Source organism: Nyctereutes procyonoides, unplaced genomic scaffold (assembly GCF_905146905.1).
Source record: "Nyctereutes procyonoides isolate TBG_1078 unplaced genomic scaffold, NYPRO_anot_genome, whole genome shotgun sequence".
Lineage (NCBI taxonomy): Eukaryota > Metazoa > Chordata > Mammalia > Carnivora > Canidae > Nyctereutes > Nyctereutes procyonoides.
The window spans coordinates 4011623-4030550 of NW_026575034.1; the positions used below are offsets into that span (position 1 = coordinate 4011623).

Genomic DNA, 18928 nt, shown 5'->3' on the forward strand with positions numbered 1-18928 from the left:
TGAGCTCTACAGTGTTTTAATAAATACTAAGATCATTTATGTCCTTATTTAGTAACCTGCTCTACAGTTTTTATATTCTAGATTTCTGGGTCTCTGATAGTCAAAGTTTGCCTCAGAGGCCATGCTTATGCATGAAGAGATCTTCTTGGGTTCATTCTACATGCCGCATGCATCCTCTGTGAGTCTGGTGGGGCCATCTAGGAAATGGCCTTTGGAGTCTTTGGTATTTTTTTAAACAGAGTTAGAAAACTTGAAATGGATCATGGGGAGCTCAGGGGCATATTGAATTTTCAGTTTAGGATATGTTTAAATTACTTTAAAACGACTGGTTATTCTCAGCAGTTATTTTTTTTTAAAGATAATATTGGAGTCACATGGAGAAAATAAAAGATATACCTGCTCCATCCCAACTTTCCTGAAGCTTGAAATTGTACTTCATATCGTTTAATAGTATAGCATGAATTGAAGAAATTGGGCATTTTATTTTAATTTTCACTTAAGAATTAAGACTTCATGCTCCAAGTAAATGTATTTTGCAATGTTTCTGATTCGTAAATGGAGCAAATATTCATTTTTTTCTTAATGAACTGTGGGAAAGGAAAGACGGCAAAGCACTAGAAAGCCTTGCTTGGTGTCCTGTTGTTACATTCTCACGCACACGCCTTACCAGGAGGACTTATTCCACAACAAGGCATTGCCCGGGGACAGTAAGAAAAGAAAAAAATGTGTAAAATGTAGGTCCTGGAGCAAAGGAGAGGAAATTATGCCAGGCTTTACAAGTTAAAACTGATTCTTTTCAGGGATTTGTGAAGCCTTCATTTGCTCTATTCCCAGTGGCTACTATATGTGCCCCAGCTGCAGGCTTTGATGGGTTTTGGACATAAGCTTGACATTTTTTCCCCCTAGGCCAAATGTGCCCTGCTGTAACTTGACCCAGAGAACACAAGTCTAGAAACGTCACTTTGGTTGCACTACATCAAACAATCTGAAGAGGCTGCTTCAGACAAACCTCGTTACTGTGAGTTATTTCTATGTATCATCCATCTATCTATTTATCTATCATCTATTATCTATTTATTTATTATCTATCTACCTACCTACCTATCATCTATCATCTACCTATCATCTATCATCTATCTATCTATCTATCTATCTATCTATCTATCTATCTATCTATCTATCATCTATCTATCTATCTATCTATCATCTATCATCAGCTATCTATCATCAGCTATCATCTATCTCTCTCTCTCTCTCTTGTTTAAAAGAATAAGTTGTGTTTCTAGGTATTGCAGAACTGCTGAATAGTTTTCACATTTTTTAGACCAGTTGGCTGCACTGCCTACTAGGCAACTCTGCTATGTAAGATGTTACTTTGGGGCATGTCATACTGTGACACTGATTTTATTTTCTTGCCATAAATCCATGGACCTCTAAAGGCTGGACATCATTTGTTAATATGGGGGATGAGAAGAAAAGCTATGCTCAGTAAGGTTACCAAATCAATGATATGCAAATAAAGATATCCATAATTCTGTGACCTACCCTAAGAAAAATGTTAGCTCTTTTTTCCGTGATCCTCAACATTTGGATTAAATTTACGTTTTAACCCATATCACAGACTAATCTGCATTTCTATTACTTGTGTAAGGTTTATTTTATGCAATAGATTGTAAGCAATTTCAGAAAAAAGATGACAAAAATTTTTGCAATTCCTTCATCACATAGAATACATGTTATCAAGAGCTTAATGATATTTGTCAAATAAAAATATAGAGTTTTCAAAAAAATAGAGTTTTCAAGATAGATGGGACTATATATTTTAATAAATACACTCATTCACTTTATAGTTGATGAAACTAAGTTTTGGAGAAGGAGTGTGGCTTACCTAGAGGTGTGGTCAGTTGGAGAGCGTTAATGTTGGAAATACTAACTCCTCACCTAAACACTTACCATCAGCTACATCAAGTGGAATGAAAGGCATTGCCTTGATTAGGCATCCTGTGTTCCATGTTATAACTCCTTTTTTATCTTCCATTATCATTGAATTTCTCATTTTTAGAAAAATAATAAGACAGCACTAAGTCATTTTTTAATTAAATGAGACACCCATTTGATGCACAGTGGTGGTATTTCAGAAACATGAACTCAAAATATGTCTTTCCAAGAAAATATTTTTTTTTTAATGTAGACTCCATGCACAATGAGCGGCTTGAACTCACAACCCCCAAATCAACCATTACATGTTCTACCAACTGAACAAGCCAGACACCTCTCAAGCAGATGGTCTTTAATCATACTTTTTTTTTTTTAATTTTACAAATATAGTACTTGGTTTTTTTATCTCCAGGCTCTCCTGATTCCAAGTTAATGCTAAGTACTTCCCGTAGAACACTGCCTTAGATACATCCTGGAAATTTTGATATGTCATTTTTTAAGCTTTATTTATTTCAAAGAATTTTCCAATTCCCCTTGTGATTTATTATTTGGCTCATGGGTTATTTAAAAGAGTATTGTTCAGTTTCCAATTGTGTGGCCCTTTCTCGATACTGTTCCATTATTGAGTTTTAATTTGATTCCATTGTGGTTAAAGAACATATTTGTGTGTTTTAGTTGCTTAGAATTTATTGTAACTATTTCATGGCACAGAATAGGTTGTGGTTTTATCTTGGTAAATGTTCTGTATGTAGTCGAAAAACATTTATATTGTGCTATTGTTGGGTGGAACATTCTATAAATGCCAGTTAAATTGAGTTGATCAGTTGTACCATTCAAATCTTCTGTGCTGTTCATATCGTCTGCGTCCTCACTGGCTTTTCTCTACTTGTTCTATTAATTACTGAGAGGATAATGTTTAAACCTCCAACTGCAATTGTGGATTTTTCTGTTTCTCCTCTAAGTTCTATTGGTTTTGATTTTATGAATACTGATGTTTTGTTTTCCAATATACAAATACATTATCTCTTGATGATTTATCATTAGAAATTGAATCTGTTTTTGGTAATATTATTTGTCTAATACTAATATATCTGATATTAGTTTAGCTACTCCAAGTTTCTTTTGATAATTTGTAGGCATGATACATATTTTTCATACATTTAGTTTGGATGTCATTATATTTAAGGGTGGTATGTTATAGATAACTTACTTTTGGATTTTGTTTTTTGTTAAATAAAATCATATCTACTTAATTCTTTATTTTAGGCCACTGTCCAGTATAGGTTTTAGCCAACTACCAGAAAACTTAGTCATTTCCAGTTTACTTATGCTAACACAATGAATCCAAAATCTTAGGGAGTTCACTCATATTAAGTAAGTTTTCTTATCTGATATTATGTTCTTTTCTTTCTTATTTAATAGCACCAGAATACATCTCAAAATTACTTCACAAGTTATGCTGATAGAAATTAGCAAGCTTTTGTCATTTATTTTTATATATATCTATCTACTTCTGAGTCAGACTTTGAATTTTTCTCTAACTGAAGAAGACTAGGATGAAAGTCCCATTATAAGCTGGAGGGAGCACCTGGTGGCTCAGTGGTTGAGGATCTGCCTTTGGCTCAGGTCGTGGTCCCAGAGATTGAGTCCCCACACTGGCCTCCTCACATGCAGCCTGCTTTTCCCTCTGCCTATCTTTCTGCCTCTCTCTGTGTGTCTCGTGAATAAATAAATAAAATCTTAAAAAAAAAAAAAAAAAAACAAGCTGAAGGCAGTGAGGGTGATGGTCTTGGAGAATGAAGAGAATTGCTGTTTTTCAGTGGGGCACCCGCTCCACATCATTGTTAAACAAGGCCTGACAAATCACCCAGATAAGTATGATTACTGTTGTTGGTAAGATATTCAGAGAGCTTTATTCATGATATTCAAATTCATTTTCCATTTCTGATTTCAAGAGTTGACTTTTTTTTCTTCAAAGATTTTAATTTATTTACTCATGAGAGACACACAGAGGGAAGCAAAGACACCAGAAGAGGGAGAAACAGGCTCCCTGCAGGGAGCCCAATGTGGGACTCGATCCCAGGACTCCAAGATCACACCCTGAGCCAAAAGGAGATGCTCAACCACTGAGCCACCCAGGTGCCCCAAGATCTGATTCTTTCAAGACCTAAAAGTAGGTCCCTAACTTTCAAATAGGACCCAGGTGATGTTATTAATTTAACATAAATTGTAATACAACCACATATAGAAACATTTTTAACTCATTTTCAAATACATCACCTTGGTGGCTATAAGAGATCAACATTATTTTATCCCAAATGATCACATGCTGATCATTTGAGTAACCTTTTGCTAGTCTTTTGCCATCTTATGAAACTGACCAAGTGAATTCTGTTTTCTACCAATACTGATGTCTTCTCAATAATCTAACAGGTATACCTGTTATACCACTAACAGGTATAATTAGTAAGATAATCAATCTCTTATTTTCATCTTTGTGGGTCTGCAGTTTTGCTTCCAAATGGTGTACCAGTCAGGATTGAAGGAATAAAACAGACAGAACTCAAGGTAGTTTAAAAACACTCAAATATTTGAGCAGTAAAGAATTTAAAATGAAGAGAATTATATCCTGTCAAAACTATTGAAAGATTAGAGAGAATTGGTTCTATCCCAAACTCCTTGAAATAGTATCAAGGACCACACAGAACTAGCCCTCCAGGCATGGGCCTTTTGCTCTTGGTACAGTTTTTCATCCAGAAAATCTGAGCATCTTCATTGCTTCATCTGGTGTCTGCTCAAATGTACCTCCCAGTGAGGCCGTCTCTGACCACACCATATAACAACCTCTCACGGTAAGAGAGGGTCTGCTTGTGTGAATGGAGGTCTCAGGCCTTGGATTCCCAGAAGATCTAGGTGGACAGAAGGAAAGTAGCAAGCGCAGAGCAGTTTATTGAAATGAACGTACACTCTCAAGGTGGGAGAGTGGCCAGGCTCGCTGAGGTGGAGGTAGCCCCTCGGTTGTTTTAGAATTGGATCCTGTTAGGTCTCTTGGGCTGGAAGGAGCTGTGACATACTCCATCTGCTCTTGTACTCTTATTTTTCTATAGTAATTCTCATCTGGCATATATTTGATTGTATATTTCTTTACTGACTGCCCCCCCCCAGTAGAATATGGTTCTAAAATGAAGGAGTTTTTGTTCTATTCACTGGTATATTTTCCTACTTAAAACTGTGTCTGCCACTCACATTGTGAGTGCCTACTCTCTGTGGACTGAATAAATGGATGGATGGATGGATGGATGGACGGATAGATGGAATTATATGACTTTGTGGATTTCTTCTTTAAGGGCCGTTTTCCTCCTCTACATCTTCTCAATTTCTCAACACTCTTCAACATTCAGCTCCCATTAGGCATCCCTATGGGTTCTCCACCCAATTTCCTGTGCCTCTTTCCTGAGATCGTAATTGATTTGGGGTCTAACCACATTATTTAGGATTCTGCATATATTTAAGACACGCAAATACCACAAAAACCTTGCATGATTGCTGGGGGCAATGAACGTACCTTTGATTTATTCACACTTTCCAAGAATCTTATGTTGTAATGAACATGCTTCAATGCCAAGTTATTCATGACTTCAACAAGCCTGATGCCCCATTTTTAAAGTGGTTTGTCTATGCTTTCATACCAACAAGAAACATTTTTATTTATTATACCAGATACAGTTATCTACATTTTCTATTTACTCTGATCAGAACAGGTATCCTGTAAGAAAGGTATAACAATTTTGTGTATAGAGAAATTTGTAGGCAGGGATTTGTATGAATCTTCTCCCATTGATATAAATGGTATGTTGGGAGAAAGAGAACCAAACCTGGCTTTGCTGCTCATGAGTTATGGGATTTGAAGCAAATTACTCCTCAACCTTGGTCAGAGTTTCTTTGTTTGCCAGTTGAAGACTTCACAGAATTATCTCTAAGGCACCTTCCAGTTCCGGTAACGGATGAATGTGAGGTGGAAAAACCAAAACAATTCAAGGCTACTCTACAAACATATAAAAGTAGAAAAAGTAGAATTTTTAGAAGAAAAATTCCTCTAAGGAAACCAGACATCATGCATGCTCAACTAGCTCCATTGTCTCCAGTTCCAGGATTCCAGGAATCCTGAGTTCACTGACATTTTTTAAGACCACAGTTTAATATCTCATGTTTGGATAAAGTTATTTGTTTTTTTTTAAAGATTTTATTTTTATTTATTCATAAGAGAGAGAGGCAAAGACACAGCAGAGGGAGAAACAGATAGATGGAGAAGCAGGCTCCACAAAAAATATGGAACACTTCATGAATTTGCATGTCATCGTTGCGCAGGGGCCATGCTAATCTTCTCTGGATACAGTTATTTGAAAACAAAAAGCTTGAAATCTTTGTTAAACACAGAGTAAAATTCTCATTCAAAATGAAATTTTAGTCTAGCTGAAAATTAGGCAGATACTAAAGAAGATAATATTACTAGGAAGAAATCCTAAGTTCATAGAAACCTTCGTTGATGGTTGTAGGAGTTGGGGGTCCTAATAGGAAATAGGTCCCCACACTCAAATATTTGATCCCAGGCAACTTACAGAGGTATGAACAGGATAAAGTATCCAACAAAAAATATGAGGCGACCACATATTAACCACATCAGAAAGCCATTACTCTATCAAAGTCTAAAAGAGCAAGGGGAGGAAATAGGGGAAACGAAGCCTTGGATTAAACCATGGAAGAGGTGCTGACTCACAGAGCTGATACCTCGGATCATTGCCACTGTCAGACCCACTACAAGGCAGGGAGACAATGATGGAGGCAGGTGTGAGTATCCATATGTCATTTTTTTCTAGGCCTACTCTCCAGAATCCGGTCAGTGGCATCCATTGGCCAACCAATAGACATGGGTGCAGTCTATAGAGATTTGCCTCCTGGATTGCAGAGTGGGACAAAAGTGTGGGGCGAGGTAACACACAAGATCAGATTGTCAAATCCTATTCACACAAATCAGAGATGGTGTCTAGTGTTAGATTTTCTGGGCGGCTTCAAGGATACAAAGAATCAAGAGACACATTTTAAACAGGAAAATGTCTGGCACATTCAGGATCATTCTACATGTCCTTCTTTACTAATGAAATACATGGGTAGCGTTTAGTTCATGAAACATCTCCATTTTATACCTTGCCTATTTATATGGCATTTTTGAGGAAATTATGCCCCATAAATCCATATTTCCTAGGTTTAGTTCCCATAACCAATTATAATTATGGACATCCTGCTAAAATAATTCCATAGATGTGAACTCTCCTCCTAGAAAAATACCATTATTCAATTTATCAGGAAGTCTGATACGTTGAAATGGAGATTAGAATTATGTGCATTCCTTCTTTCTTTACCTGGGAATATTTGATAATGGAGAAACTGTTGGAGAAATGGTATCTCTTCGTTACACTGCTAGCTCAATTTAAATTTGAAAGTGAGTTACTATCAGTAATCTTCTTAGGGGATGAGCAGGTAAAAAGGAGTTAAAAATTAACATAAAAAACGTGGCTACTTCATTTATGGCTTTGAGGACACAGAATTAATCAAAGCTGCTGTCTTCCACCACCCACTTTATGTCATGCTTACCCTCTCCCAACAGCTCAGCATATTTTTTTTTATTTATTTCTGTTTGTTTTCCCTGCTAGGAAACCCAAATTTTCTTTAGATGGTCTTATCTCTGTATATAGTAGTTTGCTGAGGCTCCCATAACAACATACCTTGGCTTAAACAATAGAAATTTATTTTCTCACAGTTTGGAGGATAAAAGTCCAAGGTTAAGGTTCTGGTGGATTCTGTTTCTAGTAAGGAGTCTCTTCTGGGCTTATAGATGCACAGGGGAAGCTCTGCTCATGAAGTCCAGGGAGGTATACTGAACATGTCCAGCCCCTCAAACGCATCAAGACACTGCTTTCCCATGTCTGCTAATATCTCCCAAGCCACAGGTCAAAGGAGCATGTCTAAAGTTAAGCACGGTATGCACATTCCTCTACTATGAAGCCAAACAAGCCACATGACGAAGCCCACTAACAGGAGGGAGGTACATACTTTCAACAGAGTATGTACTTTGGGGAGTACTGAGTCAATTTTTTTATAAGATTTTATTTATTTATTCATGAGAGATACAGAGAGAGACAGAGACAGCCTGAGGGAGAAGCAGGCTCCCTGCAGGGAGCCTGACATGGGACTTGATCCCAGGACCCCAGGATCATGCCCTGATCCAAAGGCAGATGCTCAACCACTGAGCCACCCAAGTGCCCCTGAGTCAACCATTTCCTTCAGCAATCTACTCTATTGTATTGTCCAAGTCTAGATAAGTAGACTCTCCTGTCTGACAATTACAATCCAAATTCTCATCCCTTTCTTTTCTGTGTGTTATGTGTGTGTGTGTGTGTGTGTGTGTGTGTGTGTGTGTGTGTGTGTGTGTCTATCTCCCTAGGACCCTTCATGGTACTGTCATGCTTGTGCTAATCAGTATCTACCAAATTGCTCTAACCTGACATGGTTTTTGCACATACGTGCCAACTGTCAATGCCTGGCAATCCCAGATTTATTTCAGAGGGTTATGGAATTTGGCCTCATGTCCCTTTGTCCTCTCTTACTGCAGTGGAAATATCTACTGCTAATGTGCTATGCATTTCCCTCTTTTTTTCCACATTTACCTCTATTTCTTTTCATAATTATTCTTAACTGTGTGTTTTGGAATATCACCACCATAAGAAATGACAAAGAGTTTCATTACTTTATAACAATGATTAATAACTCGTTTGTAAGTTAATTCCATGAGGACAAAGATAGCATTTTAGGCATTTTTGGATGGAGGGGTAATTTCATATATATTCTATGATCCTTGCTGGCTAATGAGATTTTACTTATTGTGCGACTTTTATTTGCTAGGCAGGTTTTAGATAGTTCAAAAGCCTTTATATTGAATTAATTATATCATTTAATCATGTATCTTATACTGTTGGTATCTCTACTTTTTATGAATATATTTGAAATGTATAGACAACAAAGAAATCGTATGTGGTCAAAGCATTGCAAATGGCAAAACTGTTACTTGGAAGCTGAATTTACTATTCCAACTACCCTGTTTCTTTTAATACAACACAAAATATTGTAAAGCTGCCATAGTCCTGACTGATGTTCCACTAGATATTGCATGCAATAAAACTATATATTTGAGTAAAGTTTGTTTGAAAGATACTTTAATTCTATTTCTGTACCAATCTGAAAATTTAGAGCACAATCTTGCAGCTAATGAACTTTGCTCCATTGTGATTGAGGGTCATGTCAAAATGAACCCATTAATCACTATAATTCCTCACAGAGGAGTCTGAAATTGCTAGAGAGTGAACATTTAATAAGTGGGAAATGCTATAAATGTCACTCCAGATGTGAGCCAATGAAGAGACAGGTAATGATTCAATAGTGTATTTTTAAAACTATATGTAGGCTGATTTGGAAGAAATACAGTGATTCATTTTGGGAATGACTTTTATGGAACCAATTCATTTGAAAATTATAGCTGAGAAAATGGTATGTGTGTGACATTACTTTATCCATTTTTAACTGGAAGTTATAAAAATGAATGTTATTTAGAAGAAAAGTCATGAAGAGAGAATTCTTTTTCAAAATAACTCAGCCTGCATTGGATAGACAATTAAAGGATTGCCTATTTGCATAAATCAGGAAAAATATAGGTAAAATTTTGCACTTTTAATTTGTCTCATTTTTATTCTTCCAAATTTAAAAAACGGAGAAGAAAGCCTTCCAGTCTAATCTCTGCAGGTTAAGTATACCCCTGGCTAAAGAAGTATGACCAAACACATACGGGAAATGGCAGAAAAGTATTACCATGAGTATTTTTATTCTGTGTGATATGAGATATTAATGTTGCTCTAACCCAACTCAGCAAATTTCTTAACTCTCTGGTTCTCAGTTTCCTTGTCCATAAAACTCATCAGTTGTATGATGTGACATGTAAGGTACCTCCTAGCCCTGAGAAGTTGTGACTCTCTAGACAGTCTAATTTAGTGTTAGTAATGAGTAGTCTTCTCTCTGGCAAAAATTATTATCGGTTATTAAAAATAAAGATCCTAACATTACATTTCTTTTGGGCCCAAATAATTTTCCTCATAAAGAGAATATTCAGGCCTCCTTTAAAACCGGGAAAAAAAAATAAGATCTAATTGGATGGTTGATTTTTTTTTTAACTTTATTATTCTTCAGGACACCCCGTTAATGTCAAGAAGTTTATTTTAAATAATAGTTCCATCAGTTCATTCTTCAGCAAGGTTTGAAATCTTCTAAAAGTGTCTTTATCCAGCAGCTTATATATCATAAACTACTAACAATTAAAAAGAGTCAAGAAAAACTTTGGTGGAAGGCAACTCCGGCACTAATTAGGGATTATTACTGATTTGCAGATTGTGTATTTTCTAGCAAACTGCTGTGAAACGGCATCTCGTGTTTTAGATAATAACATTTTCATGCCTGATAAATACATTCATGATCACTGCTTTTTCAACCGGCAAGCTATGCATGTTTTATTTAAGCTGTAGAGTCTCAGAGGTTGTTCGTATTCTTCTACTGCTTAAAATTTTTTACTGAATTAATGTAACAACTCTTTTTTAAGTGATAAAAGAAATAATGCACAGCTGTAAAATTTCTTGATTTTTAACGTAGACTTAATCTGCATATTTTCCTCCCTAAGCCCTGTTTTTTTTTTTTAAGTTCTATAGTGATAATTCCCCTCTAATAGGAAAGTGCATATCATGAAGAATTGTGTTTTAAAAATAAGCAAATACCCTGGTTCTTTAGCAGAGGCATCTGCTAAGAATGAAGCAAGCAAAATATTTTCTTCTACGAGTGGAATATGAAATGTTTAGAGAGAATACTGGGTGAACGCACTTCTTAGAAGTGAGAGCTTAGAAATGAATGTAGAGCAGGAACTCAAGACTTTAAATTTTCATGGACTGAACATGGCCTGTAAAATAAATGTATTCAGAAGAATACGCATGTTAGCCTTCTATCCATCTCCCAGACGGAGCTTTTTATTTTTATTTTTATTTTGTATTTTTTTATTTTTTTTCCGTCCTGCATGTGTTCTGTATGTTATAGAATCTATGAGTCTACCCTGACCTTTCAGGCCATGACAACCTTATAGGCTATCAATGATCTTCACTCTTAATATTATTCAATTTCACCCTAAATAAAAGATGCTGCTAATTGCACATTAACTAGAAAAGTTTTGGAGTTTCATATACTTAGACAAAACCAGGCCATAGGTATAAGAAACTTTGAGATTAATTACAGAAGTCTCTTGGCCTTTGAGTGTTCATCTGAGAGTTAAGGGTAAGTAACATCACATAGAGGAGGTGATTTTTAGCTGGATGTGGAAGGACAACCCGGGACCACCCTCCCTGAAAGGGTTTGACATCCTGCATCCTGGCAATGGAATGCTGTATACCACGTCACTCATGTGTAAACGCGTTACATTTTTGAAACTGGGTTCAGATAAATAAATTATTCACACCCATGGAAATATCCCCTCTCTGTCCTTCCTCCCTCTGTCCCCCTCTCTCCCTCCCTCCCTCTGTCCCTCTCGGTCTCTCTTTCTCTCTCCCTCCATCTCCCTTCTCTTTAAGTGCAACTGTGAGTAGATCCCTGGAATTAAGACTCTGTTTTGCTTAGTGGTTGACTTGATTTCTTTCTTCAAATTAACATACATATTACTATTTGTATATGTAAAGTGACTGAGTCAGAAATACAGTACATTTATGGATCAAATCACTTTTATTTAAGACTTTCCACCTTGGAAAAATGAATACGCTTACTAAACTTTAATAATCTCCATATTTGAAAAGAAGGGTTTTTGGGTTTTTTTTTTTCTTGTACCTACTTTATCCCTTTCTGTGTGTATCATTATCCCTCTGTTGCTATTAGTTTTACTCCAAAAATGTGAATCTTCTGGGGTACACTCCTGAAACCAACAAAGTCAAATCCAGGCTCTATCACTAATCAGCTGTAAGACTTTCAGAAGGTCTGTTCACCTCTCTGGACTTTAGGATTCTCATCTATGTAAGTAGGGCATTGACCCTTAAGGTTTGTTTCAGGTCTACATTCTATTGCAGAGCTGCATTGATATAAGTGATAATTACCTCTGTTTTCTGTTTTGAATAAATGGGCACTCAAGTGATTGCTTGTTATTCATCTGTTCTTGAAATTTAAATCAGTGGAGTTTAACTTTCTGTACTCCCCTCTTGACATCCATGTTAGCATCTTTGAATGGCAATGAAAATTTGAGTTCCTGTTAAGACAGGTTATTATTTCACTTTATGGAGCTATGAGGATGACAGTACTTTTTAAGGGAGAAACGCAATTATTTTTTTAAATCTGAATTTGTAAGGTAGTTTAAAATAAGTTCTATATAGATCTTCTCCACTCTAAAAGGTAGGTGATATTAACCTCTTAAAATTTAAGAAAGTGAATTTTAAAGATGATTGTTTTCCCTAAATCTCAGGGAACTGCAAGATACATATTTTGAACCCAGGTCTGTATAGTGGCAAAACTGAGCATTTCATCCTGCAGTTGACTCTTGAATGATGGGAGAGTTGGGGTGCTGACGCCTGCACAGTAACTGTTGACTGATCAAAAATTAAACTGCAAACAGCCTACTCTTGACCAAAAGCCTTGCAGATAGCATAAACAATGAACGTGTATTTCGTATGTTATGGGCACTATATACTGCATTCTTACGATAAAATAAACCAAAGAAACATTATTAAGAAAATCACAAGGAAGAGAACACACAGTATTGAATTGTATTTATTAGAAAAAATCCACCTGCTGGTGGACCTGCACAATTCAAACCCGTGTTATACGAGGATCAACTATAATTAATCTATCAAGAAAGAGTCAATTGTGCAGTCTTTCTGATTCCATTAGGCAGGTTTTGCAGTCCTCTCTATTACATCTCATTCTCTCCCCACTTCCAAATTTTTCCCCTCTTTTTGCCATCAAGCAATATTTTTTTTTTCAAATTTTCTCCCAGAGACTTGATTCCAACCTTACACTGTCAGTTAGAGGAGAAGCACATAAGAATAGATTTGTACCATTTTGACCAGTTGTGACAGAGCTTGGTGTTGGATTATGCAGGTTCTGGAAACATTCTGCCCATGCTTGAATAGCGCTTATTAGCTATTATTTTTGCATAAGTTACTTACATTCTTTGCGTCTCATTTTCCTCATCTGTACAAGGGGATATGAATTATATAATCATGATATAATTAGTTGAGTTTTAGATACATAAAGTGAGTTAATGTTATGAGGAGAAAACGTTGGGCGTAGAAATCTAGCTAATATTCCCAGGCGTCCATGTGTCACTGGAGCTTGAGACGGACATATTATTTTTTTTCCTTACTGCTTACTACTGTTTCCTGTGTTGTTGGGCTTACTTAGACATGTGACATTGATCCCCAGTGACCCTGACTTCGTTTCCTCTTCTCTGACCCTCTTAACTCCAGACTCTGGTCTTGGCGGGTCTGACTCTAACTGGTAGCCAGACCCAACCTCAAATCTAGTTTTGCTTGATGACTGAACTGTATCACAAAATCTGGTTAACCCTACCATCCTGGCTCCAAATGAAACACTGCAGATTTTTTTTTTTTTTAAATTCTGTCCTAGGGAGATACACCCTGTTGGTTTTATTTACAGTGGGAGAGCCAAGCTCTAAAAAACTGGACATGGCACATGGAAGCATAGGTTTGGATGAGAGGCAAATGGGAATAAAGCCCAGGATACAGGTTCCTTCTCAAGAGAGAAATTTTGAGCCGTCTTTTGGATTTAGAAGAAATAAAGCACAATCTGAGCTGATGAAGTTGATTTATCCTTAGAGATAAAGGTAGTACACATTGCTCACCGCTGCTTTTAAGTTCATCTTGAAGACTTGAGAAAGTTAGATTTTCACGAGACAAATAAAACAATTATTCGTTTCATAATATCCGTGGCTTCTGTAATTTAAGGCTATGTCTCATGTTTTGTCACATTCGGTGAGCCAATGTGGTTGCTGTTCTTTCAAGTTTAGGGAATTTACATATTTATGTTTTGGAAATGGGCTCATGAGAATTGCTATAGTACTTCTCATCATCATCTGGGTTTTGAAGATTGACATAATTGTCAATCAATTATTGTCATAATTGAAGATGACTGAAAGCCACGTGCAGTGGTTCAGAGAATGAAAAGAAATAACTAATTAAAAGTGAATTAAAAGGCATTTTCTGGGCAGCTTGGGCAGCCTCAGCGGTTTAACGCCTGCCTTCAGCCCAGGGCATGATATTGGGGTCCTGGGATCAATTCCACATGGGGCTCCCCCACAGGGAGCCTGCTTCTCCCTCTGCCCATGTCTCTACTCTCTGTGTCTGCCTCTCTGTGTCGCTCATGAACAAATGAATACAATCTTTAAAAAAAAAAAAGGCATTTTCTTTCTCTGCTAGGGAACATGACCTTACACGAGGCTCAAAAATAAATTCAGAATATAATGCTCACTTGTGGCTAGAACAAATAGTTCTTGGTCACAAGATATGCCAATATTTTTTCTAGTCATTGAAGATAATCTTCATCCCCACATAACATAGTTGAGGGGAAAATGACTTTTGTTATAAGGAATTGTTATTAAAATGATAGTTATTAAAAAAATAAGAATAAAAACTGATAGTTATTATGACAGAAATCTACATGAAATGATGTAGAATCATAGTGGGAAGAATAAACAAGCACAAAGAAGTCTACACAAGTGAGAATATTACTTTGAAATAAGTATCAAAGGCTGAATTAGGATTAGCAGCCAAAGAATAATGAGCTCTATTAGAGGATGTAAAGCAGTATGTGGCAAAGGAAAAAGAGTAAGATCTTGCCATTTGCAACAACATAGATGGACCTAGAGGGTATAATGCTAAGTGAAATAAGTCAGCGATATGATTTCACTCATATATGAAATTTAGGAAACAAAACAAATGAACAAAAGAAAGAGACGAAAAACAGACTGTTAAATATAGAGAACAAACTGGTGATTACCAGAGGGAGTGGGGGGTGGGCAGAGAGCCAGAGGGAGGATGGGTAAAATAGGTGGAGATTAAGATCACACTTATTGTAATGAGCACAAAGTAATATATATATTGTGTAGAGTTGTTGAATCATTATATTGTATACTTAAAACTAATATAGCACGGCGTATTGATTATACTGGAATTAAATATATATAATATATATAAAATATAATATATAATCTATTATCTATCTATCTATCTATCTATCTATCTATCTATCTATCTATCATCTATCTATCTAGAAAGAAGGATGTGACAAGACACAGGTAAATAAAATCATCTTACAGGAATTATATTGGCTTCAAGCATATAGAAACCTAGTTCATTTTGCCCGTGACAGTGCTAGACTGTGTCTCTAACATCTTTTTTTCTTAATCTGTGCTTGCCAAATTAGTTATTGAACAGAACAAATTAGTTTTCTTAATCTGTGCTTGCCAAATTAGTTATTGAACAGAAAAGTGAGACTTTTAAAACTTTGATTATGCATCTGAAGTCCAAACCAGGAACGCATTTAGAGTTGGATAGTGGGAAATCAGACAATTTCTTAACAATATTTTTGGTGGGGGGGGTGGTGGAAAAAAAAAGGTGTTTTTTCTCTCTTTTTTTTCTTGTATTTGTTTTGTAATTTTAATCTGCTAAAAGGAGGCATTACAGAATTATTTGAATTTTATGGACTGTGTTTTGCTTTTAGAAATATTTTATTGCCAAAAAACTCCGAGATAGCAATTTGTATTTCAATGAAGAAGAAAAAGATGACAAATCCGTGCATGTTAAAACTGTATAAATACAATATTTGAGAATGGAACTTAAAGATCACCTTGCTCTTCTACTGCATTTTCAACTAAGAAGTTCTAGTAAGATAGATAAATGAGAGGAGAAAGTAGATTTATTCTACATAGCCTATTAAAAGTTAAATTTCTGTGAATGATTATTTGGATTAACACCCTAGAGCAAAGTTTTAGGGCCTTTCAATATTCGTTTTCCTTCTTATACTTTTTCTCTTCTTTCTACTCAGCTGCCAGTCAGCAGTCTCTCTAGAAAGTTAGTATTTTAGCTAATACCCAAAGTTATCAACCAACATTTCAGGATAAAAGTGTAACCCTTTATAGGTAAGACTGTAAATTATCCACATAAGTTCTACTAAATAAATATATGTTCACTTACATGCCATGTCTTAGAAGAAGTCTCTTTGATGTAGGTTGATCTATTTTGACTTTTAAATAACCAAGGTATAAAAAATAAGATCTTTAAAGAGTCAAATATGTTACTTTGTTCAAAGTCGATGTTTTAAAATGATTATTATTCCTTTCTGTCCCATCACCTGTCCCTAGAAGGGAAAGACAGAACATAAAGACTCCTAACTCTGGGAAACGAACTAGGGGTGATGGAAGGGGAGGAGGGCGGGGATGGGGGTGAATGGGTGACGGGCACTGAGGGGGGCACTTGTCGGGATGAGCACTGGGTGTTATTCTGTATGTTGGCAAATTGAACATCAATAAAAAATAAATTTATTATTAAAAAAATTGGGCTGCAATATCTCTCTTCAATTCTTGTAGCCGTAAAAAGATTTGTACGTGTGTGTGAACTTTAATGATAATTGATGACTGGTGATGTAATGCTGTTTGCAGCTTTTTGCTCTTTTTCCAGGACAGCCCATCACCCAGCAAGGGTTTGATGATTAACTCCTTGATTTTCAAATCATGACAGAATTTCCGAAATGGAACGGATTGGGTCGTTAACATTTTGTACAAAATTAATTGCCATGTTGAAGGTTTTGTTCTTTGGCTTCCTTCTGTGCTAAATCCCCAACCAAATGTTAGCAGCGGCATATGATTTCTGACTTCTTCATTTCAGAAGTTACGTTGTGATTATGTGCCTAAATTTTTAACGAGTGTGGTTATCTCTCCACAGTCATTTAATAATAGTTTTTGAGTTTAGCCATGTTGGGGTTTTGCTCTCTTTTAAAGAAAATTATTATATCAAATGACTTCCCAAGAGTCATGTAGAGATTTTTTTTTCTTTTTTCAAAATCTCCTGATATATAAAGTATAAGTGCGAAATGAAACTGCCCGGCCCAGCATAGCTATCCAAATGTTTTAATTAAGCTTAAAAATATCTTCCTTTTGTTAAAGAGCGGGGCTTAATGAATTATGATGTAAGATTCATGACAATCGCACTTGTCTCACTCTGACATAAAGGGCTAAGGGGAATTTTGTGTAAATGCATTTAATGTTTCACAGTCATGCCCTTTGAGGAGGGTTGGATGGATATTAACACGTTTTTAGAGTCTAGTCAATGCCCTGAGAGGTAAATCTCGAGATATTGACAGAATTTGAAAGACTCAGACAGATTCCCAAGTGCAGTGAGGTCACAATGGTGATGCCACTTGGAAGAGAACGGTTCTCTTCTGCTCTCCAACTTTAGCTCTGAAATTTCATCTACAGGGTTCGTATTTTGGTGATTTCTTTGTGTTCTGCAACCCAGGTTCTGAAACAGAGTTGTGCACTTAGTAGCCTTACTTGGTAACCTGTGGGGATGCCATCTGAAGCAATTCTTGACATTTTTCTGTGAGTGACAGATTTCATCGGATCTTGGAACTGTGTCCACATACCAACTGAGGAGATGGGCTAGCTTTCTCCTGGGTGCAAACTGAGTGGAGAAAACTATGTTTTCCCTGAGTGAAACTATGAAAACATATGTTTTCACCATGAAACTAGAAAACTGGTTTCCCCTGAGTGGGAAAACTATGGCCTACTAAAGTGGAAGACCTAGATATTAATCTTCGAGCCGCCGTGCCCCAGTGTAATGTCCGAGTCAGCCCAGATTCCCTGAACTTCCTTTTCCTCATCTACAAAAAACCAAGGTAATACTACTTACCTCACAGAGTTATTATGAAGATTAAGAGAATAATAGTAAGAATGGCTAACAGTCACAGAGGACTATGCATGCCAAGTACTATGTTCAATGCAGTTAAACTTCACCCAAACCCTACAAGATAGGAAGTGATACCCCACACCACTGTGGGGAAGCAGAAGCACAGAGTCAGAAGACTTGCCCAAGATCACACAGCTGGTAAATCAGGCTCCGGACCTGTGTTCTGAACCAGGCCACAGTGCAGAATATCTGGTCCAAAGGGTGTGATCCATGAATACCAGGTTCTCTCTTCCTGCTCCTCTCTGCTCACATACCAGGGCACTTGCAAAATCTGTCACCGTCTGCTGGAAGCCTACAGGGCACTGTGGCCTGGTCAGGGTTGGAGCTGCTCGTTTCAGTCTGTGCAATAAATCTCTCTCCTTTAGTATTTTCTCTCGGGTTATTTATTTTTATCTCTTTCATCTAAATACTCAACCTCCAGTTTTTTGGTTGTCCTGATCAGAGCATGAAGTGTGTAATGAATAACTTAGGTCTTTTTTTTTTTTTAATTTTTTTAATTTTTATTTATTTATGATAGTCACATAGAATGAGAGAGAGAGAGGCAGAGACACAGGCAGAGGGAGAAGCAGGCTCCATGCACCGGGAGCCTGATGTGGGATTCGATCCCGGGTCTCCAGGATCACGCCCTGGGCCAAAGGCAGGCGCCAAACCGCTGCGCCACCCAGGGATCCCAATAACTTAGGTCTTTAATGTATTCCCGTACCGTATGTTTTTCCCTGGCTGCCAGGTAAACCTTTTCCCAGGTGTCGGGACACAATTTGTCCTCAGCCTCTCCTCCTTTTTCATTCTTTGCCCATCCTCTCCATGTTGGAATGTTCCTTCCTGTTTCTGTTGTGTGTCCTCTCTCCCTCCTTACATGTTTCTTTATTTTAAATCAGGGAAAC

General features: G+C 36.8%; 1 non-coding gene across 1 annotated transcript; it reads right to left on the bottom strand.

Annotated features, from left to right (window-relative positions):
- Window positions 1-6261: 6261 nt before the first annotated feature.
- LOC129505169 (U6 spliceosomal RNA) lies at window positions 6262-6364 on the bottom strand. Its single transcript, XR_008663478.1, has one exon. It is a non-coding gene; the product is annotated as a U6 spliceosomal RNA (small nuclear RNA).
- Window positions 6365-18928: the final 12564 nt, after the last annotated feature.